Here is a 14017-nt window from a genome sequence, read left to right as displayed (position 1 = left end):
TCCCAGTCGGCTTTTTCTGCAGACCGCATCTTCCTGTCCGCAGTCGTATAACACCCCGGCGGCACCGTCAGCAAGTCCCGCGTTGGAAAGGAATGGTTAATTGGGGTATTTTTAGCTCTCCTTGTGGCTTGGATCCTGGAAATCAGGTGCGGGAGCCAGCACTGTTTAACCATTCAGCTTTACGCGGTGGAAAGCAGCGGGACCTCATCGAGTCTCGCCGCTCCACACCAGTTTGTAAATCTCCTGCCCAATTTTCTCCCCAGCAGCTGCATTCCCTGCTCTCAGCAAGTGGCTCAGGGCATGCTTTGCACGCATTTTGCCAGCTGCTAAGCCATCTGGATGGAGGAAACCCTCGTAACATCACTGTGATGCCCCTGTGCTGACGGGCTGTCGAGGGCTCAGGTACAAGCCGTCAGTCTTCCAAAGTTTCACCCGTCTGGATCACGTTTTAATTCAGTCGCGTGATTTTCCTTTCCCAAAGTAAGCTTTTCAAGTGTCTCTTTCCCAGCTTTCTTCGCTACTCATCGTAGAAGCACTGATACCTTCTTTGGGTGGAGGGGAACAAAGTTGCACCGATCGCAAGCTGCCCGTCTTGCCCAAGGGGGGCTGGAATTAGATGGGCTTTAAGGTCCCTTCCAACCCAAACCGCTCTGTAATTCTATGAAAAACTGTTGTCGTAGTCTCTGATGTCTTGTTCGTACTGTCTTCCCTCCCCCCTCAGTTTCATGAGTCAAAACCAGCCGCGAGAGCATCGTTGCCTGAATGGGGGTGACTTACCAGGGAGGATGTATTAAGTGTATTTCCTCTGGGTGATAAAGCTATAAGTAGGTCACAAGTGTTGCGTGTGTTTATTTGTGCTGATTACAGTGCTAACCAGGTAAAGTTACCGAATTTGTTTCAAAGCGTCAGTATTTTCTTGGCTCCCTGACTCGCCTCATGGTTTTCACGGGAAATCCTGTAGCTTAAGGCTGCTCTGCAAAGCACCACTTTGCTTGGTGGCTCTTCCTGGCCCTGATCCTCTGTTAAGTCACCTCTGAAGACCCACACCATCACACCCTTCCATGAGAACTGGTGCTGGCAGTGGCATCACTTGGCCTCCTGGAGACTCCAAACCCGCTCCGTTTGCTCTCGACGTCTAGAGGTTGAGCTAACAGAGCCTAATGACATCTTCTCTTTGATTGCCTCGAGTTGATGGCATAAATGGCACACCAGACTCTGCGGGTCATGAGCTGAGGGTGCCATCCGCTGCCTGGCTTCCATGGAATGTCCGAACTGGGGAGCTTCTTGCTGCTGTTTTATGATAAAACACCTGCAGCTGCCAAAAGGGAGGGATCGTCCTGCTGCTTATCAGGCTCAGGTCCTGCTCCTCACAGTGGCCAGCTCCTATGGGCGTTAGACCCATCGCTGAGCCCATTTAATTCAGTGAAGCAGCAGGGAGCTGTTGAGATAAGCATATTTATTTTGCTGCCAGGGTGTTGCATCCAGCACAGGGGTGGCTGGCGAGGTGTGATGGACGGAGAGGTCTGGGAGACAGGGCAGGAGGTGCTGGCTGTCCCTTCTGGCAGGGAGCTGCTGCCTCTTCCCGAAAGGTGAGGAGCCGAGATGTGCCCAGCCTTTGCTGCCAGGAGGCTGTGTGCAGGCAATGGAAAGTTCCCCAGCAAAAACATCACAAATGTCCTGCCTAGCCTCATGAGGGCTGTGGTTTCAGCTAGTTGCAACTGCTGTGTTAAAACCAGCCTGAATTCATCATTTTTTTTTTTTTTTTTTTTTTTTTTAAGGTGAGATAAGATCTAAGCTTGAGCTTTGTATATATAAATAAAATAAAACTCACTGTTTTCTTGAGGATGCTTTGGGATATTTCTGGGGTGTGCATGGTGACAGTTATCAGGAGATCTGAGAACAGGGTGGTTAGAGATGCTTAGCTGTTAAACTGATGTTAATGCTGTGGAAGCTACATTTGAGTAGCCTTATGCTTTTTACAGGGGCAGAAAAAAAAAACATAACATGGCAGAGCAACACTGGGTATTTCTGTGAAGGGTGAGGCTTGAAAGTAAAGGTTTTAGCTGTGCTCTTCTGTTGGTGCTGGCACTGTTAGTGGTTTTGGTGTGAGAGCGCAGAGGAGATCGCTCACGGTTCAGAAATGAGGTCTGCAAGTCCTTGAGGTGGCTCTGTCAGGAGCTTGTGTGACTAATGCTGCCTAAACTTGAAAAAAAAAAAAAAAAAGGCACCCAAAAAAGAGGCGTGAACTCTGCCTCCTCTGTCTTTGAGGTCTAGGGGGGGAGGGAGTAGGTGGGACTGTTGCTGAGATCAGTGGTTGTGTTTAGATGGCATCTCTGGGTGTGTTGCCATTTCTGGGTCTAGAGATGTATTGGCTCACTTCATGTTTCGTGGCTCTTACCCCTTCGGTGCTGACCGTGCTTTCACTGTTTTTTGAGGTGAAGTCACCTGCTTTCAGACCCTGAACCTCAGAGCTATGGTCCAGGCAGTGACCCTTGCAAAGAGGGCTGGGGGCAAGGGGACTTGGGGACAAGCCTGGTACCTAGGGCTATGGCAGGCTGGAAATGCCCAGGTGGATTTGTACTTTGGTGTTGAGAAGGGCTGCACGGGTTTATTTTCAGCATGCTGCTGTCTGCTTTCCTTATGAACTTTTGCTAGGTCATTTGCATACGCCTGGCCTTGCTCATTTCCCCTCCAAAAAAAACCTTTTGAGAACACCCTTCAGCTATGGCAAAGCACATCAAAACAACAACAACAACAAAAACAAATCTCTTAAAGAAAATCTCCGGCTGTTCTTTGTTATGCCACAAGGCTTACATAGCTATAGTGTGTGGCCATTTGGATGCATCAGCCCGATTTGCAGACCTCAGGTAGGACGTCACCCGGCTGTTTCGGATGGGTCTTCAGAAAAGTGAGCATCAGGGCACGTTCAGAAGTGAATGAAGCTGTTAAAGTGGTTTTGAGTGACTTAACCCTTGAGCAGAGACAAACCAAGAGGGGCTGCTTCTTCCTAGTGCTGCATCCTAGCTTGCAGGCCCCACCTAGGCTTCCAGCTATACCACAGGGCCATGTTTCTGAGGCCGTGCTTCCCATCAGCTTAGCTGATTGCAAGCTGTGCTCCTGCCAGAAATCAGGCTCCTTCCCCTCTTATTTTCTTTCTGGGATGGCTTCCAGTTGGATCAAACGAGCCATGGTCGCTACCGCAAGCATGGAGGAGATGACTGGGACATGTAGAAGGGGGAGGAGGGAGAAGGCAGGACTGTCTATTTTGGCAGCAAAAGATAGTTTGGGATCAGCTAAGTTGATGGGTTAATTGCACCCCAGAGGCATGAGGCGAAACACGAGCGCTGGGCGCTCCTGTCTCCACAGGGGCTACACCACAGGCAGTCACTGTGTATGAGGAACGGCCTGCTTTTTTGGATTTATCGGAGCTGTGGGGGAAAAAAAAGCACATTTGATGTTAGCTTGATAATTCTGTGAGACTCTGAGAGAGGGATGAGGCTGATCTAGAAGATTTGGAGGCCCTGTGGGATAGGGCAGTGTCAGAGGGAATGAGCACCACTTTGCTGAGGGCAACCACATGGCTCCAGTGGAGCATCCAGCTGGAAAATTGGGTGGTGATTTCATTGTTAACTTGCTTGTGCTACGTCTGCCTCAGTTTCCCTCCCTGCAAAGGATGGGCAAGGGCTGCAGTGTGTGTTAACATTTCTGAGAGGCTTTGAAGTTGGTAGAGCCCTTTGAGGTGCTGCTGACAGACAGCTTCGTGTACGTGCGGAGTAACAGCTGAAAACGTTCAGCTTCCCAATTAACCCAGGGGAGGTATCCCTCTGGGAAGACTTTGAGCTCAGCTTTTAAAAGAGAAATGTATTTCTCTGCTTAAATACACTGCAGACCTGGGCCTGATGCCTCTCTGGGAGGGAGCAGGCCAGGTCCTGCCATCCTGTTCTCCTCTGGCCATAGGCCTAGGGGTAGGTTTATTTTCCTGCCCAACTTGTTATAAGCATTTATATGACCTGTCTCAGGATGAAAAGCTGTTGTCTTAAGTGCTTGTTGTTTGAACGTTACTTCCTTGACAATGACTTTGCAAGGTCTGCAGGCTGGGGAGCCTGTGTATTTTTGATAGCTCTTCTGGTGTGCTAGCCATACCTGAAGAGTTAGTCATATGTGCTTGTATCGAGGGGACCAAGCATCATTCCTGTTGAAAACCACACCAAAATTAAACCTCGTTGTTGCCTGCAGGGGGCCAGAGCTGTGTGCTTGAGCTTGAAGATGCTGGTATGGCAGGATGATCACCAGCAGGCTGCAGGAGGGGGGAAGAAAATTACCATAAGCCTCTTAAACAAAACTTGATGATTTCTCAGTGTTGACAGGAAACACCTTGCACCCCTATTTAGACTTAAAAGTGGTGTGTATTTTATGGTTGGTGTATCTGCTCTTGACAGGGGCATGAGCAAAGCTGTGGGGTCAGCCCTGGGGACTGGCAAACCCCTTGCAGCCTCTGTGTCCCCTCCCAGTTCCTTGCCTGCTCTCTTGACCAGTGCTGCCTCTCTTGTTGCTTATCATTGAATCATCTAGGTTTGAAAAGACCTTCTCCAAGGTCAGTCGAGATCATCCAGGCCAGCCAAATGGCGCAGGGCTGTTGCCATCCTTCCCACTGTGCAGAGCCATGCTGGTTCTCTGCCCCATTGCTTTGCTTGCACCCTTCAACCCTTACCCTTTCCCTTTGTAAGTCACCCTGCATCTCTCAGTCCTCTACCCCTGTGCTTCCCAACTTTGTTGCCCACAACATGGTTGTATCTGGAGGAGAGCGGCCCTGGGGGAACGGCGCTGCTGGACCCTGTGAGACTTTGCTGAGAGGGGAGCTCGGGAACAGAGAGCACATAGCTGAATCCTTGGCACCAAGCTGTGTTTCCAGCGTATCTGGCGGCTGTGGGACAAAATGCTTTGTCTGAGAGTTGTGATTGCTTTGGGGGGGAGGCAGGCCAGGCCACCTGCATATGGGTTTTATTAAATCCAGCAGTCAGCAGCACTTAGAGAAGCTACAAGCATCTCTGTTTGCTTTGCTCAGCAGTACTGGTGGGAGATGAGTTTGAACTTTGCAGTCATGTTTCTGTAACATTGTCCAGTAGCAGCAATCGCATCAAGAAAATTGTTAGAGGAAAGGAGCCGAAGGAGGAGGCAGGGAGCAATGGTTTTATCCAAGGGAGCTCTGCTGCTTCCCGAGCAGCAGGCTGGGCCCCAGTGCAGGAGTGGGTTGATGCTGACACGGATGAAGCCATACAAAGCTCCTGCAGTTCCTTTCAGATGTAAGCCATGTGAAGTTAAGGCAGGAATTTCCTTGCTGGGGGGAAATTGTGTTTCTGTACTGCATAAATAAGCTGTCACTGAAGATTATTGGCCAGCTTGGATGTGTGTTGTGTTATTTCTGTCTTTGTAGAGATTTTATGTTCCACTACAGAACGGTGTTCAGTTAGCAACTTCAAAAGAAAAACAACAAAGATCCTCCTGGAGGTACATAACATGAGTAAATAACTCGTGTTCTGGTTAGAGCAGTAATGTAAAGCAACAGGGAGAGCATTATAAACAGCAATGGAAATTTGTGCTTGAGGCTTGCATACGATGTCCATGCTGTGGTCTTCAGCATTGTTTGCGTCCTTAGAAATGACTTCAGTCCTTCTGTAATGGGAAAGCAGAAAGGGGAAAATGGGGGGAGGGTTAATGGATTATGATTTTTCTCTCTTTTTTTTTTTTAATATTGGTTGGCAAAAGCTGATGTCCATGAGTCATGCACAGAGACTAGGGAAAATAAATAAGTCTCTTTTTCTCAGTCCAAGGTAAACCTGTGCACTGCATGAGTAAGTTTTCTTGCACTTTATAACAAGGTCCTTCGTTTGGCAGGAAATACGTGAGACATCCTTGGGCTGATCCTTTTTATTAAAACCTCAGTGCGTCCCCCTTGCCGTTTTGGTGCTTTGACTGAAGAGCTGCTCAGAGAAGTTGCCCCACCCTCACTGTCCCTGTGGGGCTTTGCCATACCTGTTTCCTTACCTTCCCCATTTTCAAATTCCCTCTCAGTTAAAACATGCTGAAGGATGGTCGTTCAGTGACTCTGCTTGTTGCTGTCCCCGAGCCGTTCTGTGAACAGAACAGGAAGAGTAAAACCATCCCATGTTTGACTTCTGTTACCCTACATGGTGACCTCCGCTTTAGATGTGCGGCCAGGCAAACGTCTCCTTATGGCTGCTTAGAAATGTTTCCAGGAAGACCTCTCTTTTTGATGTCTTTTCATCAGCATGCAGCGGGTACTTTGAATACCTCCAGCTGGGTGTTTCCACAGCCGGTGGAGCAGATTTCTGTCACTGCTTTTGCTCTGTGCTGCTAGTTATCTTTTGGTGTGACTCACCTACAGAGGCTGTATAAAGTGATTGGTAGGAAGTAGCAAACCATTTACATGATGAAACCATCATGTTGAATAAATAATAGTGAAATGAGCAGCGTGGCTCTGATGTCAGATGTGATTCACCTGCTTTAGGAAGTAGAAGGAATTGCAGAAGAGCTATAGTGCAGATCTTCGTCAGTGTCACAAAGGGGTAGGAGAGCTTAGCAGGTGATCACTCATGCAATTTATCAGCCTATTGTTTGCTCTCCTGCTTAGACATTATAACTTCACTGCATTGACTGCTGAGGAAGCTTTGCTGGGTGAACAGCTTTGTTTTGGGACAGATAGTCTTGCCTTTTTTCTTGGCTTCCTTCTGCGATTTTTGGGTAAGTCCCTTAAAACCTTGTGTCTGGTAGCTCAGCTGTTGACAAGGACTAGGCAAGAGTATGTTCAGTGCAGAGATCTAGCATCCTTCAGTCTCTCCTAAGGTAGACTTGGCTTCCCTTCCTTTTACCAGCCACGTCTTATTAATGTCACTAATTAACATTCTCTCTGACACTTGCAGGATTTGCCAGTTCTTGTATGCCAATGGGGTTTGTGCTCTGGCTCACTGTCGGTGCCTTCGGGGAAGCTGACGCTCTGAGCAGGTACATCACGCCGTTCAGTGAATGCTTTCTTCTGTGCAGATGTGAAAACACCCATGCAGAAGGTAAGGTCTTCGTTTAGCTTAGCCGACAGCCTTGTGGGAAGAGGGTTGGAAAATGTGCTGTCACTGCTGAGTGGGCAGCCTGCGGGATGCTGCGGGGTGGGGGGCTGTATCCAGCCCTCAGTCCAGAGTAAAGACCTCCTCCTGCTTCTCCTGGCCTTCAGCTGTGGGGAAGCAATGCTTCAGCTGGGGCCAGGAGTGTGCTTCGAGCAGGAGGAGCTGCGTTTTTTGCCAGAGCTTGGACCGTCTTTGCTCCCATACATGTTGTGCAGAGCATCGTGTCATCATCAAACACAAGGAGGCTGCGAGCTGGGGTTTGCTTTCTGGAAAAAAAATCCTCACCTGATTGTCTGAGCTTGAACGTATGAGGTGTTTTGAATACAAAACCCATCTTCTTCCCCCTGCCTGCCACGGGGGCAGCCCGTGTCCTGTCCCAGCAGGGCACCTGGCCACGCTCTGGGAGCTCCCATATGTGTGCTGCTGCTGTGCTGCCCTTCTCTGCTCGCTCCCCTACAGCATGCGTGCACCCACCCTCCTCAGTGGGACCTCAGATTGCTGCTTTCGCCTTGATACATGAGCAAGTCTACTGCTGTTTTCTTAATGTGTCTCTACTTGCAGCCTGTAGCAGCTTATTCTTCCCTGGATAATTATTGCTCGGCTCAGCCGCCGATTGCTGTTGGAAGTAGTGGAGTTGTGCCCAGTGCTGCCCAGTGCATCTTCTTGCTTGAGTTATTCAGCGTGTTTATTGCTTTAAGGCATCAGTGCTCAGCTGAAAAATCTCACCTGTGCTCTCTGAAAGTGTTTGGCAATGAAAGTGGGTTGCTTGAGTTGGTTTGTGTTGCCAAGATGCCTTCAGTAATCGTCCCTCGCTATGCTACCAGCAGGTCTGCATGCTCCTTGATTTCAATTACTGTGTTGCTGTCAGGGCTGCTTCTTTAGTGACTGCAATTGTGTTCCCAGCTGGCTGGAGGCATGTGTGCAGCCGTGGGGATTGAAGTGGAATATTTTGCCGTTTGTGGTCGCTCAGGGGAGGTCTGAGGTAGATGGATGCTGCTGTAGGTGCGTTGGTGAATGTGGAGAGATTGGCCTGGCACACCGAGCTTCAGCTTACCGCAAACGCTCCTGAAGTTAAAACAAAACAAACAAAAAGCTTCATTTCCAAAGGTCCGTCCCTGACAGATCCCTTCTGAAAACAGCACTGCACTTGGCCAGTCTAAAGCCGCCCTCTTGGTCGTAGGAGGACGTAATCCTTAATTCACTGCATGAAGCTTTCTTGCTCCCTAAAAAGGCAAGTGGATTAATTAGGGGAACCAATCTTTCTTGAAAACCTGGTTCAGCTGGGGTTGTCTGGGTGGTGCAGCAAATGCACTGGAGGAGTAGGAGGTAGGGCGGAGCTGTTCCTGGGAGCTTATCCTGGGTATTTCCTGGGGTTTATCACCCTGCACAAGAAGACAACGTGCTCCCTGTGTCTGAGCTGATGGCAGAGGCAGTTAGCAGGGCTTGCGCTTCCCGTGCTAGCCTTCTGGGCGTGCTTTCTATTTCTTAAGGTTATATGCTAGCTCAGAAGACCTCTATTGAAAGTCAGGAACGTAATGACAAGGGGAGCGGTGAAGGTAAGCGTGGTCTCCGTTGGCTGGTCTCCTGAGGTGTGTCTGCCTCGGAGGGAAGCGGTGCTGAATCAGTGCCCCAGACTGCTGGTGACTCAGGTGGCAAAAGCACAAGTTGTTTTCTTCCATGCCTGAAACATTGCAGTGGATTTCCTGTAATGGGGTTTTGCCTCCTGTAGCGGCCGTGTAGGGAACAGTTTGTCATCCTTTTCCTCTCCTACAGACAAAGAGCAGCTGGGTTCTCAGGGAGCACAGGCCCGTGTTGGCTGGAGCCCTTCTTGTCCTGGCATCCTTTTCTGCGTGCCCAGCCTGCTGGAGGAGTAGGGGTCTTGGGAGGCTCTCCTGAGCAGGAGAACTGTGTTTTCAGTGAGCTCCTGTGGCTCCTTCAAAGGCGAGCTTTGTTCTTTGCTTGCCAGTCACAGATGTGCTGGGGTGTGTGCATGTGTGAAGGATCTGAAATGCTGGCAAAACAGATGGAAACTTGATTTACCCCAGTGCCCTCAACCCTATCCCTCCCTTAGTCTCACCTCTCTCTTTTTTTCCTGTTTTGTTTTTCAAGATGGGGCAAGTTAATGTAGCTGCAGATGCTATCTGTTGAGCCTGATGAGATTCTTATGCAAATCTGGAGGCTGTGTTCTCCTGTCAGGCCTGCTTGCATGTATAATCCACTATTTTACTGCAAAGGGGTCTATTTTCTGCTCCAATTGGGTTTATTTTTAGCCAAGACTTTCCCTGTCTAATTGGCAAAAGTTCAGCATTTGCAGTGTGATTTGCAGAAGAAGCAATTTCACCAAATCCACGGGATGGGGGAAGGGAGGGAGAGGGGGAGAGAGGAAATGTATTAGCTAGCAAAAAAGCTAAATGCTGATTTGGAAACACGGCTTGAGATGCTGTTGTGAGAGCAGAAGGGTGGTTGATCACAGCTGAGGACAACGTCGCACTTGCTGCATCGGATAATTGAATTGCTGGGAGTTGGGCAGGTAATGGAGGGATACAGGGGATGCTACAAGCTTCATCACCCCCGTATTTCGGTGCCCCTGTCGGGCACCGGAATGAATAGAGCGGTGTGTGGGACTTCCCAGGGCGCTGCTGCAGCTCTTTGTCCCCTCTTCCCCGGCTGCTGCCCCAGGACAAACTGTCTTCACGTGCCTCCTTGGCTTGACCAACTGCCTGTAACCGTTTTGGGTCTTGAACCAGCCTGTCACACAAAGAGCTGCCCTTCGGAGGTGATCTTCTTGCTTGTTCTTCCATCTTCCCTGACGTTTCCACCGCTCCTTTTACGGGGTCACCGTTGCAGCTAATGGTAACAACACCACAAGCACAAGCCCCCCGAGCACGACGCAGGAGGTGGATGGCTGTGTTCAGAGCCTTTGATGCTTGTTCCTCTGACAAATGAGACGTAGCTCCACGTGTGTGTCTAGAAATTTGTTTTCTGCGGCTTCTACTTAAGTAGCTGCCCCGCAGGTTAACCCCTGTGGTTTGCTTTGTCCTTCTTGATTTTCCAGAGCCTCTTGCAGACAATTGCACAGCAGGCCTGTTACAGTTCCATTAAGAAGATGGGGAGAGATGTCTGAGTGTCGATTTTCTTCTGAATGTTTAGAAAACGGAAGAAAGAAGGGAAACAGCACTAGGACGTTATATGTATTCTGCGTTCAGTCTGAGGGGATGTGCTTTGCTGCTTTTCTGCTCTGCTGAACAGCGTGGCCTGCGTGGAGCTGCATCTTTGCAAGGGAACTGGGGACGAAACTTTTCAGTTCTCTTTCAGTCACTGGGACAAGAGCACCAGGAGAACTGAGGTAAGAGCACCCACTAACTGCCCAGAGCAGTAATCTTCTCTGGGGAGTTAATCCAGCCTCACCTGATAAAAGAATTTATGCGCTGGGAACTCTGTTTCTTTTCCTGCTCAGCCTCCTGAGAAGACTGGGAAAAACAAAGTGCCGAAGTGACCCTCTTCTCCCTGGGAGGGCTTCTCTTTTCCGAAGACATGTTATCTTCCTGTTGAAAACCATCTGTATCAGTTGGCAAATCAGGATTGTTTTAGCTACTCAGCTTTGCCTAGTTCCCTGCAAACATATTCTGAACATTCCCTGTTGGCACAGGCTGCAGAACACGGTGCCTGATGAGGGACACATGTGTCCCTACGTCGCTGCGGTGCCTAGCCCCATGCCCCCGATGCCTGGGAGCCCTCCTGGATGTAGGTTTCCTTCGTCAGTTTGTTCCTGTGGTTAACCAATATACTGGGTTAAATAAAAATGGTCCTAGGGAGTGTTTTCTTCTGCATTGCACAAGCTCTGGAAAAGCTGCAGCAATTAAAGAGCTAATACAGCAGTAGATCTAGTAGACTGCAATGAGCTTTGGATATATAGGTTTAATTATTTTTAAGCCTTTCCTTAGGGAAAGTTTGTTAGTTTTTTTACCTTGTACTGCTAATTGTTTCAGGGGGAACTCCTTTCTCATTAGTGCTTTCTCCCTGAAAGGCATTTCTTTTCCTGTCTCTTACCCTCAGAAGGCTGGAAGAACCCTTATACATTAGGAAAGTAAGTCTCTACTTTAAATGGCCTTAAGCACGTGAATATTCAGCTCAATTTCCTTTTACAGCGGCTTGTTACGAAATGAACAGGAATCTCGGGGCATCCCTGGGTCAGCTCTTCTTTTGAGCCCTGGGAGAAAGCACAGCAGGTTTTGTTCCAGCAGCTGAGTGCTTGGAGGAGGTGTCCACCTCCAGCTTTGAGTACTCTATTAGGAAAATACTTCTATCGGTGAATTCCTGCTGTTGTGGTTGTGCTGTGCTGGAAGTGTGTGGGCATGTATTTTAATCTGCTGCTTTAGAGAGTGCAAAGACAGCCGTACCGGGTTGAACCAGGGGTACAGCTGAAACTGATTGCGTCTAAAGCAGTGCCCTGCCTCCAGCAGCAGTAGTGGAGCTACTCTAAAGAGCTGGATAAAGGCTGAGCAGCCTCATTCTGCTCAGTAGTAGCAAAAAACAACCACCACCACCAACAAAAGCCCCTGTCCACCTTCATCTGCCTTTTTCAGGCTGGTGGTTTGATCCTCACCTTCTCCTACAAGGACTTGATGGTTGGGCTTAGCTGGAAGAATTACGCTGCTGGTGACGTTGCCCTTGTCGAAGGGGAGAGAGATTGTGGAGCTTGCAGAAAACCATGGTCCGCTGACACCCCAAGGCAGCGTGTGTGCCCGTGCACGGTGCCCATGGCTGGGGGTTCTTCCCCAGCCCATCCTGTTGCTTCTGAAACCCCGTAAACTGCGAGCAGAGCAAACGCCTCGTGGCAAGGAGTTGCACGGCTCAATTTCACATCACGATGTTGTCTTAGTAAGTAGTTTGGTTCCTGGCACATCTCAAGCAGGTAGTCCTGGCCTGCAACAGAGTACCAAGGGAGGCTGTGAGCTCCCTGCCCGTGGAGGATGTGCCTGGGGATGGGGGCGAGTGCAGGGTTTCGCTTCAGAAAGTAAAACCTCTTTGTTCCTTTTGGGTCAAATGGTCCTCTTGCAGCCAGCAGAAGGGGAATTTCCTGATCCTCCTGGGAGCGCAGAGCTGTGAGCACTGGAGGATGGTCAGGACTCAGTCTGCTGTAGCCTGAATTACTTATTTTTCCCCAAATTTTCTGTGTATTGAGCAGCTTGAGAGCTCTGTTGGGGTGGCAGCCTTTAGCCCCACGTAGTCTGGCACGCACGGAACGGCTGTGTATGTGGCTAAACTTTGAGATCGAGGTCTGCAGGTGTGGTTGCAGCGGAGGGAAGGCTGTATCTGGGTTGCTGCCAGCGAAGGCCATTTTCACAAGGTTCAGATCACCACTTTTAAGGCCTTCGTTCAGAGCAGATGAGCAGTTGTGACATGCAGGTCTGTTTCGTGGGCACTGAGCAGTTTGTGGTTACCCGGCAGGCTGTAACCATGACAGCACAAATTTAAGGCTGTTTGAATTTGCTTTCACATGCAAAGACCTCGTGAAGCCCTCACCGAAGGCAGTTTGGTGGCTGCCTAAATTGCTGCTTTTCCCACGAGGTGACTCAGGTTCTCCCCTGCTCTGCCCTGCTGTATAATTACTTGCCCCGTCGTGGTTGGCAGCAGTAAAATGGGATGCGAGGAAGGTGGTGACGGTGACCATCTTATGGGCAGCATTTCGGTGACCTGGGGTGAAAGGCATGGCACTAGCCAAGTCTTCTCTGCACATTCAGTTTCCAAACAAAGCATGCTTTCCAGCAGCTTTTGCTGCATTAAAAAAAAAAGTAACAGCGAGTGGACATCTAGGAGGGGCTGCTGGTAGTCGGTAAGGGGAGTAATGCCTTTGCCCTGATATTAGCGCAAAGCGTGCTCTCCAGCAGACCCCACTGAGGCTCCTTCTGAAGTTTCTCTTTCCTTGGCTGAGTCTTTGGAAAACCCTTTTCATTCCAAGTTTGGTTTGGAAAGAGGAACGCCCCCGCAGATGGCTGCTCTTCAGTTGTCATTCAGGTTGGGGTTTTTATGTTCCTTTTTGCATTACCCTCAGGTGCAAACCAGGCTTCCGGCCAAAAACCAAGTCCCAGAAGTCGAGAGAAGCTGAACAATAAGGATATTCTGTTTTTCCTCTTTTATTCTCTAAGCTAGAAATGCAACAGGCTATCTGATGCTTTATCAGTTCATAAAGGATTGTGTTGCTTTTTTTCCTCTTTGGCTGAGTCTCAATTTAGTCAAGTTGTTTGTTTTCCTCAAATAAAACACACAGCTTTCATTAAGACTTGGCTTGGCTCTGTTTTGCTCCTTGCTTGATAACGTCTGAGTGGTGCCACTTTTTCTAGACAAATGCCACTGCTCTGCTTCAGAGTCCTGCTCTCATCTGATAAGCTTTTTTTTTTTTCATCCTAAGCAGCTCTCAGAGGAATTGCAGGATTGTTAAAGAATAAAAAATACTTTCAGGTCTTTGAGATACAGAAAGACTTACGTAGCTGGAGGCAAGGCAAGGAGAGCGATAATGTTGCTGGAGGACTTGGGGCTGGTGTGCTGGTGAGTTATAAAGCTGAAGTTACAGCTGCTTGCTTGGATCCCCTGTTGGGATCCAGGGTGCTGTGGATGGTGCAGTCTGTGCCGACTCCAGTTTTCTGGCCTCACAGGAGCTTTGGTCTTGCATTTCTCCTGTTTTTTAGAGACTGAGGAGAGCCAGAGGTAAGTTGTGACTGTGGCTGGGCTCCTTTCTCCAGGTTCCTGTGAGCAGGTGAGGGAGGGCCCTGCTCTGTGCTGCCAGCTGGAGGCAGATGAGGCTGAGGAAGCTGGTGGAAGCAGCAATGTGGAGACAAAAAGGCTTTGGGGGGAGGGGGTTTCTAGGAGAACTGGTT

At 49.3% G+C, this 14017-nt stretch overlaps 1 protein-coding gene across 1 annotated transcript in view; it reads left to right on the top strand.

Annotated features, from left to right (window-relative positions):
- Positions 1 to 14017, top strand: part of LOC118168094 (USP6 N-terminal-like protein) — a 77421-nt gene that overhangs the window by 3291 nt on the left and 60113 nt on the right. The window contains exon 2 of the mRNA XM_035328211.1: positions 6942 to 7023. The gene's annotated coding sequence lies outside the window, so the exon portion shown is untranslated. The remainder of the gene's footprint in view (positions 1 to 6941; positions 7024 to 14017) is intronic.

The sequence above is a fragment of the Oxyura jamaicensis genome, chromosome 5, assembly GCF_011077185.1.
Source record: "Oxyura jamaicensis isolate SHBP4307 breed ruddy duck chromosome 5, BPBGC_Ojam_1.0, whole genome shotgun sequence".
Classification (NCBI taxonomy): Eukaryota; Metazoa; Chordata; class Aves; order Anseriformes; family Anatidae; genus Oxyura; species Oxyura jamaicensis.
This window is presented reverse-complemented; position numbering and strand designations above follow the sequence as displayed.